Source organism: Corvus brachyrhynchos, unplaced genomic scaffold (assembly GCF_000691975.1).
Source record: "Corvus brachyrhynchos isolate BGI_N302 unplaced genomic scaffold, ASM69197v1 scaffold115, whole genome shotgun sequence".
Taxonomy (NCBI): Eukaryota; Metazoa; Chordata; class Aves; order Passeriformes; family Corvidae; genus Corvus; species Corvus brachyrhynchos.
In genome coordinates, this window is record NW_008239553.1 from 17,566,434 (window position 1) to 17,584,997 (window position 18,564).

Consider the following 18,564-nt stretch of genomic DNA (forward strand, 5'->3'; position numbering starts at 1 on the left):
GGTTATCATCATTTTCTATAAACACAGTTGTAGGATGGCGAAGAATCCTGTTGTAGAACCCAAGTATTCCTAAACATACTACATAGACAAAGAATAAGGAACTAGCAATAGGAAAAAATGTTTGTAAAGTTCAGAAACACATATGCATAACTGTCACTAATGATGAGAATGAAACTTGGATCTACAACGCAAATATCCTGTGCTTGTATGCCTTTTCATCTCAGGAGCTGGTAAAGAAAATCACAGACCTGACTTTTCTTCAGAAAGAAAGGGATTACATGGAATCTGAGTAGCTGAATATAAGATCTACGTAACCAACTGGACAGGAGAAAACATGCAGAAATTAGGATAAGCAGGTAGACAATGACACTTGGAGCCTTTAACCATGAGAGTTCCTGGAGTAACAGTTATGAAACAGACATGCTGGTCACAAGCTACTAGAAAGTAGCTGAGATACTTGTTCAGATCTAGGCACTACTGTATTTTAGCTGCTCACATCCTTGCAGAACTGAAGTAGAAAGAGAAACTATGTTTTTCTGACAAAATATTAATATATTTAAATAAACCACACATGCAAAATATTAACAAGCAAATATATAAAAAACATAGAAATTTAGGCAAAAAAAACTAGGCAAGAGAAAATTGGGCAAAAGAATAACCTAGAGCTTGAGTTTCCCCTGAATTTCTTTCAGGATGATGTTACACATATAAATATGGATCAGTAAAGCAGTCTAAAAGTCTACCCGGAAATCTGTCAGAAACTGGTCCACTGACTTAAACATATTTCACTGCCTTGAACAGCAATAAAAACAGTACAATATGTTACCCAGCCATTTCTCAGTTGGACTCAAGAACATAACCGTGTATTCAGAACACACTGAAGATTAAAAGAAATCCAGATCAACGGTTAGGCTTCAGGAGAAAACAGATGATATAATTTAATTACCTTTCATCTAATTTCTCATTCAGTGTTCTTATTACACAACACACTAGAAATGGCAGCAAGCTATACCACTTTCCACACTAAAAAGTGAAGACTGCCAGGAGAGAGCATTTATGGAAGAGAATGTTTTCTTAGAATAATAATGCTTTAACTTATGAAATGCATCTGCCACAGCACACAGACTCATGGGGTGGTATGTGCCCTTCCTGTTCACCTATTACAGGTTTAGACTAGACTAAGAAAGTGTGATTCTGAGTATAAAGATTAATTTAGGAAAGGTTCTAAAACTCCCAAACAATTCTCCACACTCTACTGCTCAAAAACAGGTAAAAGGCAATATTTAAAAAATATCAGAGGAACTTCTACAGAGGAAAAGAAAATGAGACTATATAACACTAGCCAAGACACACATATATTGTATTTTACAGGACATTATGAAAGGTTCATATTTGGAGAATCATAGTACTCAAAACAAAGCAAGGATTAGGTATGAATGAGAAATCATTTCAATTTTGAACAGAGTATCATTTAATAGAACTGAAGAATAATGTGACAGCTTTCTTTTTCAGTCTTGATGAATCTCTTTTGCCCTGACCACATGCTAGTGATTTACACTTTAGAAGTCATAATGTCACCAAAATGAACCAGCCTTTTTTTAAATGGAAAATCCAATTTACCTAGACAGAAATTACTGAATGTCCCAAAGCAGCTCCTGTTAATAGTGATATATAAATAGTATAGCTTTAAATTAAATCTATATTATTTTTAGTATTGGAGGGCTTGTGTTTAGATTACATGCTCTAATGGTTCTTCAGAATCTGATGAATGACTTGCAAAGTTGTTGGGAAAAAAGGAAGCAAAACACATAGATCTTACTGTGAGGAATAAGCTTAATGTTACCAATATTGTTATCTCTCCAGTAAAGATGTGGTCTGGAATTTAGTATTGAGATTACAGTTACCATCACAGTATGACATGTACTGGCAAATTCAGAAGCTGTCACAAGTAGTGTAGTGAGTGATTTGAGGTTCCTCTTAAAGGACAAGCATACCGAAGACATTCTGCATCATTTCAGCTGGTTTTTAAGATGTTAGGAATACAGAAGACACACCTTTTGCCAGCATACCCATATTTGTTCTGACAAAGGACTTGTTCCGAATAATTTTCAACAAAAGCGCACTGGAAAATCTGAAAGCAGTGGGTCTCATTCTTTCTGTCTTTAGAGAAACAGCAATAGCAACAGAAAATGTAGTGCTATCAGTTGTCAAGTCTAAGTGTACACGAAAATAGATACAGCTTCCTTGAATGGACATTTCTAAAAGGCATAAATTACAGAATTTATTCTAACTAAATAAAATTTTTATTTTTCTCAAAAGTGCTTTAGCAAGTTTCCAAAATCCTTCGAAAATTAAAAATGTTACTCAAGGTATAAACCTTGAAAAGGATCCTATGTAGCAGTGAGCAAGATAAATTATTATTTAAGATCCTCTGGATTCCAGGTGAGAGCTTAACATGTATAGGGACAATTTTTAATAAACAATAACAATAGGATTTTCATGTGGAAAAAAAAAACCCAATAAACAAAAATTATACTTGAAGTATGCAAATTAATGTGGCAAGGACATCTGAAAATACGACAACAGAATTCTAAGAAGCAAATGGTCAAAGGAGCTCTAGTAAATTGGCTCTGCTCCTGATAGTCCAAAGGTACGGATCAGGAAAAGAAACACTCCAAAGACACATGGGTGGTACAAAAACCAGATCAGATTGGCTATGAAAACGTTGTTTTGACCAAAATAACCACAAGGCAATAAACAAACCTAGAATATTTTCACTGTAAAAAAAAAAAAATTCATGATGTGTAACTTCAATTTACAAACATTTTCCTTCCATTTGTGACGGGCTCTGATAAACATTACTTGGATTACACTAACATGAACAGGCAGAACATATATGGACATCGGATCAGAAAGAATTTTCATACTAACTACCAACTTTCAGACTAACTACCACCCTCTTGGAAGCTCAGTGTACCACATCATCTACAGCAGCTTTCAAGGCTGCTAACGACAGTAATAACGAAACCAAAATAGAAATGTTCATGAGATCTGGAAAAATAGAGTTCCCAAACCTATCATGGACTTGTTCAGCATAAAATCTGACATGTTCCTTCCAAAAAAAAAAAGACGCCCAAAAATTTTCTATTAGTCATGGGAATAGCTACATAAGGAGAGAAATTTTTTTCTAGTATTTGTACTACCCATAAGTCTGATAACAGAATAAGGACATATTCAGCTACAGATATACACCTGAACTATTCCCTCTTCAGAACTGATAAACAGGGATTAAAAATAATAATCTATATTAGACAAAATCTGTAAATATGAAGTTCATAGCCTCAACTATGACAATTCTTGGTTATCAACATCAAATGGCAAGGACCAACATTCTCAGTTAGTTAGTTGTTCTCAGTTAAAAAACCAAGGTGACAAAGAATGACAAGAAAAGGTTGTGTTGGAAAGAAATTTAAAGATCACCTAGTTCCAAACCCCCTGTCATGGGCAAGGACACCTTCCAACCCCTATCCAAGCTGGCCTTGAACACTTCCATGAATGGAGCAGCCATCACTCCTCTGGGCAACCTGTGCCAGTGCCTCACCACCTCCACAGTAAACAATTTCTTTTTAGTATTGAATCTAAACATGTTCTCCCTTAGTTTGAAAACTTTCCCACTGTCCTGTCACTATATGCTCTTGTAAAAAGTCCCTCTGCAGCTTTCAGGTAGCCCTGTTTAGGTACTGAAAGGGCACAACAGGGTCACTCCTGAGCTGAACAACCCCAACACCCTCAGCCTTTCCTCATAGGAGAAGTAATCCAGCCTTCAGATCATCTTTGTGGCCCTTCTCTGTACTTTCTTCAACAAATTTATGTCCTTCTTGTGCTGGGGACCCCAGCCAAGAAGGAGAGGATTTTTCAATTTGGCTACTGGATAAAGTCCTGTAATGTCCTGACAGCTGAGCCATGCCATAAATTGTTCAGGGGTAGCTGACGATGGAACAGAATGCTCTGTCACAGGAAAGACTACAAGTTCCAGTAGCAGAACCACACAGTTCAGTGCCCAAGGACATACTTGGGCACGCTCAAATTTGCAGACACGGCCAAAGACACAAATTTTTCTTCCCATCCACCCCCTCCCACCGCTTTCTTTTTTATAACTGGAAAAGGGATTGTCTCAGCAGTTCATTATGATGTTGAGATTCTTGGTGTCATCTTTGTTCTCATCCTCGTCTTTGGAGGTTTACATATTCAGGCTGTGCCTTTATGAAAAGGTGCATACAGCATAAGCTTATAGTTCAGTGGTCTTGACCATTTAAACTCTTTTCTTGGGAACTTTCACTAGGGATCACTACTGTTATTCCAAAAGAAAAATGGCAATTCCATATATTTCAGAATCCCCAATACATTAAGTATTTTTGTTTTCTTTAAGTCTTTAAATAGGCATTCAATTCTGAAATAAATTATCCCCAAGATCTCCATAATGGATTCCTTCCCTCCCTCCCATTGCCGTTGCATCTTAGTTCTTAGGATCATGGGTTTCCTTTCCCACTTTTGGAATGCCATCTGGTGTGAAAATTAAGACTTCTGAAAGCCATGCTATGAAAAAATTAAAATAATCCTATTTAATAATGAATTTGAAGGCACAGAAAAGCTCTCCTTTCCTTCCAAAACAGCTTTTAAACTATCACAATTATGTCCCCATTTATTATCTCTCTTTCCTTTCTTAGGATTGTAGTATTTCTTCTCCCTGTTGGTATTTGTTTCTATTAGTGTCAAAAGGCCAAACACATCCTTTGGATATAAGAAATGAAATAGGCACTTTTTGTTGACATGAAAAAATAGTGGTCATCTGCTCTATCTGGAAAAATACTAGAGGATGCAATAAATTTTTTAAGAAAATTCTGGAGCAGCACAAAATTAAAAATTACAGTAAAAATCATATATTTCTGTTAAGCATCAAAATAATGGAAATCAAGACTGAAATTTCTTCCTAAAGGAAAACTGTAGATACCTCATCCCCTCCCAGAAAGCAATTATAATTTTCCTGATTCATACAACTATGACTACTAGGGTATCTCTATATAAAATGCTCAGGGTTTCCTCTAATACATTAACATGCTGCCCCTAGCACTATAGTAACACTTTTTGTTACATCACTTCAAGTCATGAATTCTGATTAATTACTATCCATTTTCAGAACAAGAACCTTGGTTTAGAAGAGAAAGCACCATGCTATGTGCTTTAAAAGCATGAATAGGGATGGTCGGCTTCTTCTATAGAACAGTAACAATACCCCGAAGTCAAATATTTGTAGATAAGAGAAAGTAAAAGAATTAAAGGTTTTTGCACAGAGATACCACAGAAAATTACACACACACAGGAAGAACAAGATACTAACAAACCTACAAACTGACACTCAGATGAAGGACTAGAAATATAAGTAATAGCAGATACTTTGAGATGAAGTAGTAATGCTACCATTAAAGTAAGTGCATTTTTAGGTCTATTTTTTCAATGCATACACACTGAAAAAAAAAAAAAGATGAAAAAAAAGAATGTACCACCACAACCATTATGAATATAGCTCAGAGTTCACTGAGTTTTTACATCCAGGACAACAGGTTCATCCTAATTCACCAGCACAGCCTAATATAGCAATAAACAAGTACTAACTTTGCAAATATCTAAGAACTCATTTGAGCTGACAGGGTATAACAGAGCAAAAAATTCAAGGCACATAGTCAAGCATTTGTCTACATTATTGTCCCTGACTGGACAGGGTATACAGGTTTTATTAAAACTGACAAGATTTTGAATTTCCATGTATTCTCTTTTGTTTTCCGTTTAGAATTTTCCTTCCAACAATTTGATGCCCCTACCTTCACAGACATGAACCTTGGGTAGCCATCTGATTCTGTAATTTTTAAAGTATTAGAAACACCAGAATTTACATTTATGAATTAAAAAAGTATTTCAATATTCCCTATTTTTGGCTTAATCCATGCTCTTTATGCTTCATTTGAACTATATTGACACAGAAATGTCTAGAGCAGAGTTATCAAAACAATTTTCCCCCTTATTTGGCAACTGTTAGACTGCTTTTAGAGTACTGAGTCCAGGTTTGGGCCCTCTAGTACAACGAAGATGTTGATAAACTAAAGCAAGTTCATTGGGGTGTCACCAAGACAGTTAAGGTTATGGAATACTTGCTCTTACAAGGGGAAGTTGAGGCAGCTTGGCCTCCTTCATCAAGACTGGAGAACAGGTAGCTTCAGAAGGACCCCAAAGCGGGTCCTTAATACCTATAAAGTCATAAAGAAGATTAACTTATGCTCTTTCCAGTGATGTATGGTGGGAGGACATCATTGAAAGAAGAGGTTCTAATTAGACTTAAGGAAAAACCTTTTCCTCAGGAGGACTCTGTTGCACTGGAATGTGTTGCAGAGAAGCTGCACAGTAAGATAAAGCCATCAGCAATCTTGTCTGCCTGCCCAGCTGACCCTGCCTGAAGAAAGAATTTGGACTAGAGATCTTCTGATACCCCTCCCAAATGGAATTACTCTATAAATTGGGTTTCTTATTTTATTTAATTTTGTCCTTGCATGGATTTAGTTTTTGCTGTGCCATCATGCCCATGTTTTCTAAAGGAAATTCAACATACTGCAGCAGTCTTTCTTGCCATATTCTGATATAACCTCTCCCTCATCTACAGGGCAAAGATTTTTCTCATAGCATCTATACAAATGCGATTTGTGAAAGTGAAACTGATTATTACTAGGAACTCAGGCTATCAATCTTCCTTTTTTTAGCTGTGCAAATATAATGTTGAAAGTCATCCAGGAATAATTTTTAATGTTTTGACATCTCCTGGTTTTTAGATTACTGCTGTGAAGAAGGACACATATATCAATACAAAGGCATTTAATTAGACAAAGATAAAATAGTGTAGACGAGAGCAAGGTGAAGCACTGAATCTAAGTTACTTGTAAGGCAACAACAGATTATAAATAAATTTTAACTTTTCTGATAACAAACCTGGTTGTCAGTGCTAATGAAGTATTTTCTTAATGTGGAAATACAGTACAAAGAAACATTGGCATGGCAGGTATTAGAAAAAGTAAAATATTCTAAACTGTATGCTATTGTCCAAAGTTTTATTTTGGGAAATTCATCATTTATACACAATACTACAAAAATTTAAAAAAACCTTAATACTTAGAAGAGTCCAGAGACAAGTTTCAACAAGCTACAGCTAGAATAACATATTAAAAAGGTATAATAAACAATAGGACTATAAGCCAAACAAGTTTCCTAATTAGCATTAGAATTATCATTAGAATTAATACTAGTAAAGAAATCATATGGTTTAAAAAAAAGGAGAACAAAGAAAAATCAGTAAAACTTATATGCAAACTGTAAAGTAAACATAATTGTCTTGCTGGATTTAAAAATGGTATTTTAAAAGGTTATTATATTAGCCATACTGGGTACTATAAAAATATATTTACCCTCATGCACAAAAGAAATCTTTAATTTTACAGGCTTTATAATATAGAAGCATTTCTGTACTTTCCTTCAGTATTTAGATTAAAAAATTAAACTTTTAAAGTGGATGTTTACTTTGCTATACTACAGAACTGTATTTTCTAGATTGTGTCAGGTAGCTTTTGTAGAATAATTACCAGGAAAGATGAGATCATAAAAAGAAATACAATAATTATTAAAATTATTCTAGGAAAGACTGCAAGATTACTGTGTAAAACTTTGAGGGAATTTTGTTAGATTTGTAAGATACAAACCATTGAACCATTTCTGACTACAGACTTTAATAGTACATAGTAGTAACACACTGGTCACAGATCAGAAGACAAACTGCTCCACAATGTAGATATATGAAGAATATATCATGCAATTCTGGACATACATGTTCCAAATGATTTTCTAAAATTAAAAGATTCAGTGATGTAGTGGTAATTAATGTCTCCTTTCTAAACAGTTTTCAAAAATGTCCTTACAAAAGCCCATTTGGAAACAGAACTGCTACAGAATAAGGAGAAGTGCCCTTACATGGAAGAATTAATTAACTAAAGAGGGAAAAGCTAAACTATGCATTCTCACAATGATGCCCTTACATGGAAGAATTAATTAACTAGAGGGAAAAGCTAAACTATGCATTCTCACAATGGAGAGAGATCACATATAGTGTTATAGGCATATGTAGTCAAAAATCTGGAAAATGGGAGCAGACGTCAGTACTGAAGATTCTGTCATGGTTGTTAGGCAATAAAGATACATGTCACAGTGAAGAACCACTTCAGAACAAAGTGACTGTGTAAAAGAATAGCAAATGTCATCCCATGTACACAAATGTGAGGTACAAAGGAAACAAAACAATTCTAATTTCACACAGAAAAATAATGGACTCAGAACTGTCCATTATTTCACCCATTCAAGTGCGAGATTTTGGACTATGATGTAAAAAGTTGACTCGTGTTAACAGCCAAAGAGAAAATCAAATGTTAGGAATTTTTAGAAAGGAGTATAAACCAGAAAAGGGTGTGAGATGACATATGATGACATGAACATGTGTTTGTATGTTGCAACTGTATTCAACTGTGGTCCCTCCCTTTGCCTCCAAATGAAGCATTACAACTGGAAAAGGCTCAGAAGACAAACTTACACTCACACTCTTCAAAATCTGGAAATTACTTGTGCTAAATGTCAAATACCTGCAAAATCATGAAGGCAGAGGAAATGGACTGATTCATCCTCTCTTTAATACAAGAACATGAAGTTTCATGGAGAAAGGTTGAAAAATACATTAAAGGGAATGGTGGTTTTTTTGCAAGTGCTCATTACTAAGTAGTAGAGTTTTCTGTCTCCTTTGCATACATTTCACTTTATCACAAATGGACTTGTAATGGGCATATTTCTGAAGATGAAAATCTTCAAAAACACATACTAATACTAAGGACTTTAATCAAAGATTTCAGCAGAACACAATCTGTTTATGTGTTCACCTTTACTGCCACATATGCAATACAGACTTTCAAGTTCAACACATGGTATGGTCCTTCCTGAATACTGAGGTTTCTTCCTTAGGAAAGCTGCAATCATTATCTAGCTTGAGTAAGCCATTATTGAAATACAATTTGTATTTTACACATTGTCAGACTTTGTGTTAAAAACATAACTCAACACATGAAGTGTAATTTAAGGCATAATTATTCCAGACATCAGATTTCATTAATCAGAGCAAGGTCATTGCAAAATTGATCAGGACAGACATTATGTCTTCTAAGTCATTACACAAGAAGATAGAATTGAGGAATCAAAATACATCTCTGTAACAGCTGACAGAGAATATAAAGTATGAATGCAGAGAACCTGAGTGCTATTTCACTTACACAGGTCAGAGAGATTCCTTCTTTTCATTTGGCTAGCAAGAATTTTTTAAGCTACTCTGAATTTGAAGGAAGTTCTACCTATGTGACTGTACTGTAAAATATAAATTAGTTTAATATATCGAGAAAACAAAAAAGGATAAAATTGTCAGTGAAACAATGAAAATTTTAAAATGTCGATTATATGTTAGCAGACAGGCAAACATAACTACACTTGCACAAATATGACTACACAAAATATAATATACTGTAACTGCTTGAAGTTAACTGAAAGCAAGTGTGTAAAAAGGTTTTTAAATGTATTAAATATCCAGCTTAATGACTACAAAGTTAAACGAATGTAAAAGCAATTGTCTCAAAAAGAGTTACAGTAAATATATGATCATATGAAATCCATAAATGACATTCATTTATACATACTTAAAATTAGTTTTTCAATAATATTTATATCAAGTACACTGCCCTTGAAAGAAAATCTGAATGTCATAATAAAAAAAAGTGTGCACAAAATTAAGTTGTGCAAATGCACTGCTTATAACAACACTTAAAATATTCTATTTTATTTACATCTACTAATTTACCAAAGAACCCAAAAAGAAAGAAAAAAAAATTAAAATCAGTTAACACTCAAAAACAACATTTCCATTTTAAAACTGACGAAGTTTTATAAAACTTTGCATGGAAATACCCATTCCTAGTGGAATTTCTAGTTAAAACAAATCTTTGAACTAATATACGATATTTTATAAAAAGTTATTCTGTATTTTCTATATCTAATAGTTTATGAACCCTTTGTCATCAGATTTTGTCATCTTTTAAAAATACACCCATTCAGTGTTATATAATGATAAAAACATCAGTCTGGCTTATATCAGCAATTGTTTACATTTGTCATCAGGGAGTTTATTTCAGATTTAAATTATTTGCTGAAAACAATAAACCTTATGTTGCCAACTACTTCAAAAGCATTTTCCTGTAGTTAACATTCATACCTACAGATTAATTTTTGCCTTCTCACACACACACCCCTATATTTCTTTGGGTCATACTGGTTCATTCTTTATGGTCCTGATGCAGATGCATTGATTAATTTAGCTACAATAAATAAACTCCAGACTCTAAACATCTTCACTTCTGTTAAAAGTCCTACAAAACAAGCATTTGGATGTGTTTTTATAGAATAAATACAATATAATTCTATATAATTGTTTTAATTTTTTGTTATGCAGCACTAGATGGGATGATTAAGTAAATTTAAAAAAAAATTATTAACTATTCTGTTATTTCAGAAATGGTTACTGTAAAAATCTCAGTTCACTAATATTAGGGTGAAACATTCTAAATCTGTTTACATTACCAATTTTGTAGTGATCGGAAATAGAAATGAAGCTAACTTCAAAAATGGCAATCACTTAAAATACTTTAATTAAAAGTAATTAAATTATATTTTATTTAATGAAATAATAATAAACTACTAGGAGGATTTATCAATACAAAATCTTTATAATTTTTATATATTACAGCATTTCACAACTATGGAATTGTTCTTGATCAATTGACATCTTCATTTTCCATTTTAAGTGTTAATGTCTGCTTGAACTATAGTAACAGCGAGACTTCCCAGTGGAGTAAAATCTTAACATCCACAAAGCAAGTATGATTTCTATGCTCTGAGTCTTTAGCAAGTGATTTAAAAAGTAGAATTTTGCTGTTTCTTATTTCTGTCGGTCCTGAAGTAACAGCAACCTGAGAAACTATCTTAACCTGGTCATCCTGAAGAGACTTGCTCAATAAATTTGAACAAATTAAGCCTTATTAAAAGCCTTATTCAAGAAATATTGTTCAGAGCAGAATTAGTTTAAAAATAAGTACCCTTTTTAATTAATCCATAACTTGGGTATGAGCCTAAATTTGGCACAGAATTTTTTTTTTTTTTTTTTTTTTTTTTTTTTGAAAAATTGAGTCTTTAAAGTCATACTTGGTTTTCAGGAATGACAGGTAGAAAGCCAACTTCAAAAAACAGAGCCTCTATTGAAACCTGATAAAGTAATTTCACAATGCCACCTGTCAGCATAGTGCTCCTGTAGTACTTCAAATATTATGAAGTGGGATGAACAAAGGCATTAGAAAGGAAGAAGAGCTCTTTCAGTTAAACTACAATGATTGTCAGTTAAACACCTATGATTAACATCCTACACTGCATCACACCAGATAGACTGTTAGAAAAGTTACCAAGCTACTAAGCTACTATCTAAAAGTAGTATTCTAAAATCAGAATGTTTCTACTAAGACATTTCCATGCGTACCTTCCTCTAAGTTCAAGAAAAGCAGTAATTAGTATCAACTAGTAAAAAGTTCATGGAACAGACACATTTTATTTAACTCATATTAAAAACACCTGTCCCCTAATATCCAGGCCTCCTTCTTCTATAGGTTAAACTTTTCACCATACAGAGCTTTCAACCAGTAGTGAAAGAAAAAAAAAAAGGCAATTTAAAAAAGTATCTCTGTAAATAAAACAGAGGCTAATTTTAAATTTCAGAATGATTAAAGTTCTGAATTATAGGGTTTATTTTTACATATTTCTTAAATAGACTTAAGCAGAAGTTACTTGATCTCACATTTAGAATAGATGGCCCTAGTGTTTCATTGCAATCGACTATAATGTGATACACACAGGACATTTATTTTTAAACGCAAGCTACAATTTAGTCCAATACATATACATATTCATTAAGTCTGATCAATCTAATCAAAGATGTCCTTGAAAGTATTCTCAAGGAAGACATTAAATCAGCATAAAATAACTATTATAAGCCACACAGCAGAAGGAAAAAGAGGTTACTATATATTGAAACACTTCAGCAATATGAAAACTTAGTTTCTATGTTTCTAGAAATTTATTCTATATATCATGACCTTGCAAACTAAACTGTAATGTATGAAAATACAAACCAGAAACTATATGTACATACCTGATATTCAGATATAGATGTGTTTCTGCACTAAGCGTGAAATATTTTACTTACAAAGGTAGAAAATACCTCCATTATTATGACTAAAACACTAAAAAAACTAAAATCAAAACATCTGACTGTATGAATTTTCATCTATTATAGAGAAGAAGATAAAGTATCTGATGTTACGTGCTGAACAGGTATTTTCATAATTCAATTACATGGCAGTTATTAATGCATGAAATTCGAAGTCCACATAGCATAGCTTACAGAAGAGTAACATACTTCTTGTACGTCATCAGCAGCACCTTAGAAAAGTAATATAATACATCATGTGCTTTCTGTGCACTTAAACATTCTATTATACAAGCACAATATAACAATATTTAATTTACATACATCAAGTAATTCTTCTTATTAAACCTTCTACACAATTAAAGTAACAGGAAAGAATTCTGCAAACGGCAAAAAAAAAGTATTTTTTGTATCAATAAAATCATCCTTCAGTTTTACTGGTGAATTTAAGAAGTTTATTCTAGCTTAATGTTGATTTTATAAATAGCTGCTGATATTTATATCAAGATTCTTTCCTCTTCCCTCTTACTTTCCTCACAACTGAACATCATGGCAGCAGATACTAATGGAAACATGTTGACCTATACTCTAGAAGAAAAAGAGATGGAACAAAGTGTTTAAAGCAGTAAGAGAAAAGTATCAGTGTTTAAAGCAAAAGTGAACACATATACATAATGACAGAAACTATTCAGATATTTCAATCTCCTTTTGTTCTTGTGTTTTGGTAGATTACTCCATAAAAATCAGGAAAAGGAAAAAGGTATTAACTCATAATCCATAAGGTACAGCATATGTCCAGCTATAATCTTTCGCATTTATAACTTGACAATCAAGACAGATTCCATGAACAGGACTGGAAAGGAATGGAAAAATTCAATTTTTTTTTAGAAGAGCTTTCTTCATGCAAGGGATCACACAATTCAGGGAAATTATAATCATTAACAAAAGGTTTGAGTTCAACATGGTAAAATTCCTTTTAGGAAAAGGAATTCAAGTATAGAAAACTGATGAGCAGGGACAACATTTTGCATTTGACAAGATATAGAATTAGAAAGCAATTAAATTCAAGTGATGTGGTCAGAGAAAGTTTTTAGACAAATGACTTTGAAAGTGGCCTTTTGAAGAAATGAAAATTAAGGACCTAGATAAGATTTTGGTAACCTGTAAAGAAGAACAAGCATTTGAAGATTTTTATAAACAAAGAGCAAAGTTTAGATGCATGCAATCTGAAATGTCATAGATTGGCTATGCAATTTGACAAACAAATTATAGTCTTGAAAAGAAAGGATATGTTGTCCACAGTAACCAAAAATGAGTAAGAAGGAAGGGTCTGTGAAGAGAACTGGGATCAGTTTTCAAATTACTTTTTCAAATTCTAAGTAGAGTATCTATAGGATAACCACAGTCAAGACAAGATGTTCTAGGAATCACAGACAGGAACACTAGATATGTGCATCATTGCGAGAAACAAAAAATACACTCCTGACCAAATCTGTGTGTAAGATCATGTATACCAATAAAGAATATTAGGAAGCAAATCTCTGGCACACAGATTAAAGTGAGATGATGGCAGGCAACCTACCAAATAATGAGATATATGAAGACAAAGTCACAAATGGACGACAGTTTCTTGTAGTTGATCATGACTACAGAGCTGTACTCAGTAATTGAAATGAGTGTGAAAAAGTTGTGTACATATGTAGTTCAGGAAGAACAGATAAAGGGAGCAAAATAGTAGAGTCATACAATTTTAACAAGAGGAAATCACTAACTAATAGAACAAAAGCTGGAATGAATGAGTTTCAAAGAAAAGGAGTACACAACTAACTCAATATTGGTATATACCATATACCCAACTGGGTATATGGGATTGCTTTGTACAAAATGCATTAAAAATGCAGAAAAAATACAGGCTTATGCTTGCCAAACACAAAATAATCTGTTTCTGGGGATTACAGATAGGAGAAAAAAATAGCACTGACATCTTCCATCTGACATTGCATTTATGATTTGGCAGAGAGTTCAAAAGAAGTTGATAAAGCTGGCCACAGTTCTTCATGCTCCTCCTAATCAATAAATCATCTACAAATGCTAACTACATAAAAAAAAAACCCAAAACCAGGAGTATAAAACAGTTCCCTAAATAAAAGATAATCTTTTTGTTACATATATATTTTTCTAAACATATGATGAAAATCTAATCTTAATAATTTTTCACACTTTGGGTAGTTTTACAGAATGAGATTGCTATTATACCTGAAAATATGAATTTTCTTAGTGACACTCCTGACCTTAAGTCAGTACCTATAAAAAAAAAAAAATCTTTTGGGCTTTTTGACATTATAGAGTAAGAAAAAAGGAAAGTACTTTCCTTCAATCTACAGTGTTTGAAAAGCAATCATAAATTAGAGAAATGTAGCAAGCTCAAGCAAAAGAAAATCAAAATTTAAAAATCTTGTTATATAATTGAAGTAAATATCCAATGCCCTTTTTTCTTTCATTTTCTTGTTCCTGTTTTTTTTTTCATTTGTTTCTTTGGTTTGGGTTTGGTTTATTTGGATTTTTTTTTTGCAAGGGCACTGATTTTTCCCCCTTCTTAAGTGCTGCTTATACTATTGTCAGAAATATTCATTAGAGTGGAAGCAGCTGAGACTTATTTTTGTTCATTGAATCTCATGTTAGCCAGAGAAATGTAGCCTTAAAAAATAGCAGGCCTTATTAAAAAGGAAAAATAATTTTATTAACAAATCCATAAGCCTTCATATAATGCAATATGGCAAAATATATAGTACTATAACTATCACACTATCAGATGTGCACTAACACTCATGAAAGCCTATTTAATCTGCTAAATGTATTTTAATGTGGTTACTGATATGAACAAAAGTGGCATAAAAAAATGAAGAAATTAGACTGTAAACTGTGAAAAACAGAATAGGATGATGTAATATTAGAAGTAATTTCTCACAAGAATCCTGTGCTGAATTAGAGCAACTTTCCAGCGATATGGCATTTCCTTCCTGTGCCACTCCATACTCCCTGAAAATATATAAAACGGAATGGGTTTTACAGTACATGGAGTCACGTTAATGTCAGTTACTCTCTAGGCTTTATGATTCCTTAAGGACACACCACAAAAAAAAAATCTTATTCCACAAATGAACTTAGTTTTTGTGCTGCAGACAAACCTGGTGCTGGTAAGATACAGTCAATGAATGCACTGGAACAACTGTCTGCAGCTCACCCTGCACTGAAATACCTTTCAGAAACACCACACTTGTAAGAATCACACTAAAACCAGATTTTTTTTTTTTTTTTTTTTTTTTCAGTTTCAATGAGAGTCAAAATGCTCCAAAACTTGATTTTAGAGCAACCAAACTTACAAGTACAAGTAATAAAATTTTGGCCTAGTTTAAAACAATTGGATGTCATTCAGAAACCTATTTTTCTAGTCAAACACTACAAAAACACTAGAACTGCATTCCACAGACAGTGTTTCAGGAAGCAACCTGCAAACAACTCCAAAGTAAGGAGTAGGTTCTCCTTACTCTTACCTAAAGAGTAAAAAATTGCAAATGAACACCTAAGAATAGTTGGCAGAAATTTGAAAAATATATCTAAGGTCCAAATTCAACACTTCAGGATTTTTGTGTACCAATTTGGACTACAGAGACTTTAAGTATCAGTACCTTTACAGGATGGGAATTACAGCTGCCTGACGCACTCTCCTTCCCAGCAGTATCAGCCAAAGCTCACATTTCCAGTCTGTGATATCTGGTAAAAAATTGAATGGAATGCCATGTCACTGCTCTGCAGATTTCTGAAACTGAAGTATCTGCTCTTTCTCCCTATGTAATGACTATAAGACCTCATATGCTGGCTTTTCTTTAACAAGCATACCTGATTTGAACTAGTTCCCTCATTTCTAAAAGAACTAAGGTTTTTAGGAATGTATGGGCTAATATGCTTTGCAGCTCCTTTTGAAAACTAGTGAATACCAGAAAAATTCTAATGTTGTGTTCAGTTGTTAGAAAAAAATGCCACCTTTGCCTTTAATATTCTTGCTAGAGATAAATGGACACTTTTTAAATGTCCAATGCATTTTTGATTTAGATAAATGCTGCCAAAGGCATTTGATTTTTTCATCTTAGTAATTGTTCATAGACTAAAATAAAGTGATGTAGAAGATTTCTATCAAAGTAAATGAAGAGAAATTAAAACAGAGCTGCCATGGGAGGACTTCAAGGTAAAATTATATTCCACAATGGAAGATGATCCTTTAATAGCAGAAGTCCTACAATATATCCTTGATAAAACTGGGAAATAGAAATTAGAATAACTTTTAGATTTGTACCTACGATCTTGTTTCTTATCAATTAAACACTAAACATATCCTAAAGAATATTTCTACTGTAAAGCTCATAGAGCTTTAAATATATGCTTTGGAACCTTTGACTTGGTTGAAGGGCTTTTGATTTTTGTTTATTTTTGTAATGTATAGGCACAAAAAAATAAAGTGGTTGTTCAAAATAATTTTAATACAATTTTGCAGAAAAGCAAAATATATAAATTTTATTGTTTCAACGTTAAGTTTTTTGGTTAATGAAGAAAAGCACTGTATACGTATTGATTACTACATGAACAATCAAATCTTTAAGGTGAAAAATTTAAGAGCTATGGAATGTTACAACAGGAATTTTCTTCTCAGTACTAGTTCCAACTAGACTTATGAATGAAAGCACAGATTGTATTTTAGAGTCTAAACAAATCCAAATAGTCTTCATGAAAACAATCCGAGAATTAAAAAGCAGAAAATAATCTTTTTCAAAAGTGAATCACAAATATTTTTACACGTGTGCATATATTTTGGTTCTGTAAATCTTCTTTTCAAATATCCAACCAGTAACTTCATTAGATGCTTCCTCAAATTTTAAAACTTTGCAAGAGATGGAAACTGTCCAATCATTAAGTAAAGCAGTAAAAAAAAAATTAAAAGCAATACGAACTGAGCTAGTCATGAGACAAGGAAAATATTCATAAAAATCATAATTTGTGTATCAAGAAAACAGATACAATTATGTGACTGTATTTATATTTTAGCAAAGCATGTAGGTAAAATGAAAACATATAGATTGCTGTATTTAATGGAATGGGTCAAATTCTAGGGCTGGAAATTTCTTCCAGCAGCAGATTTTGGACAAGAAAATATTGACAAGAAAGACAAAGGCTTTCTCAAAAGTAGAAAATAACTTGCACACTTTCATTTTAGGTATGGTGACACATACGTAATAATTTAGGTTAGGTATGAGCAGATATATAATATATGCATTTAAGGTATGTAGTAACAGCTCAGTATTACCACCAGTGCCTTCTCTACATTCAATAAAAAAAAAATATTCCTAAGATTACAAGTTCCACAATTTTCCTCACCCTTTACCTTAGATCTTCTGCAAACACATTGAAAATATACAGTATTCTGGATAAATCCAGAAATGCTCATATCTAGACTTCTTCCCTAGAAAATTTAGAATATATTCCTAATATTTATAATGCAGATGAAGTTGATGAAGATGGATGTCTGTGGCACACTATAGAGTGTCAAGTATTTTACTAAATGCACAGAATTGAGGTACTATGTCAGAAAAGGTTATTCATTATAGAAATAGTACAAATACTTTTAAGAAAATATAAAAATATTTAAACTGGTTTCAGATCCAATTTAATACAAAAGTTTGGAGAAATTTAATGACAAGAGAATCACGAAAGATAACAGTAAGTGTCTGGGGTTACACCATTTTTCTCACGTATTTTCTTCAACATTAAAGTGGATATTAATTTAAGATGAAAGTACCAAGGAATGCAAATCTTTCAGTGCATGCAAAATGTGCATTTTAACATATAAGCACCCCTGTGCTACAGCTACTCCACTTGGCAAAGAGGAATTAAAACATTTGGGTACTCATTTATTTATTCCAAATATAATCAATGTGATCTAACAGACAATGGGAAAAATCTCTGTAGACAAATTACATCTGTTGCTCCAATGAACAAGCTAGAATGCCATAAAAATAATATATTTATATATTCTATGGCAATAATAAAATAATTTTCAACTTTTCCCCTGAAAT

General features: G+C 32.8%; 1 protein-coding gene across 3 annotated transcripts in view; it reads right to left on the reverse strand.

Annotated features, from left to right (window-relative positions):
* The window catches only part of NOVA1 (NOVA alternative splicing regulator 1), a 144,941-nt gene that overhangs the window by 72,958 nt on the left and 53,419 nt on the right, over positions 1 to 18,564 (reverse strand). Inside the window, exons 2-3 of one of the 3 annotated variants that reach the window (XM_017741741.1) lie at positions 16,126 to 16,210; positions 15,405 to 15,475 (exon numbers count right to left, since the gene is read on the reverse strand). The exons of the other annotated variants lie outside the window; for them this stretch is intronic. The gene's annotated coding sequence lies outside the window, so the exon portion shown is untranslated. The remainder of the gene's footprint in view (positions 1 to 15,404; positions 15,476 to 16,125; positions 16,211 to 18,564) is intronic. 3 annotated transcript variants of the gene reach the window in all.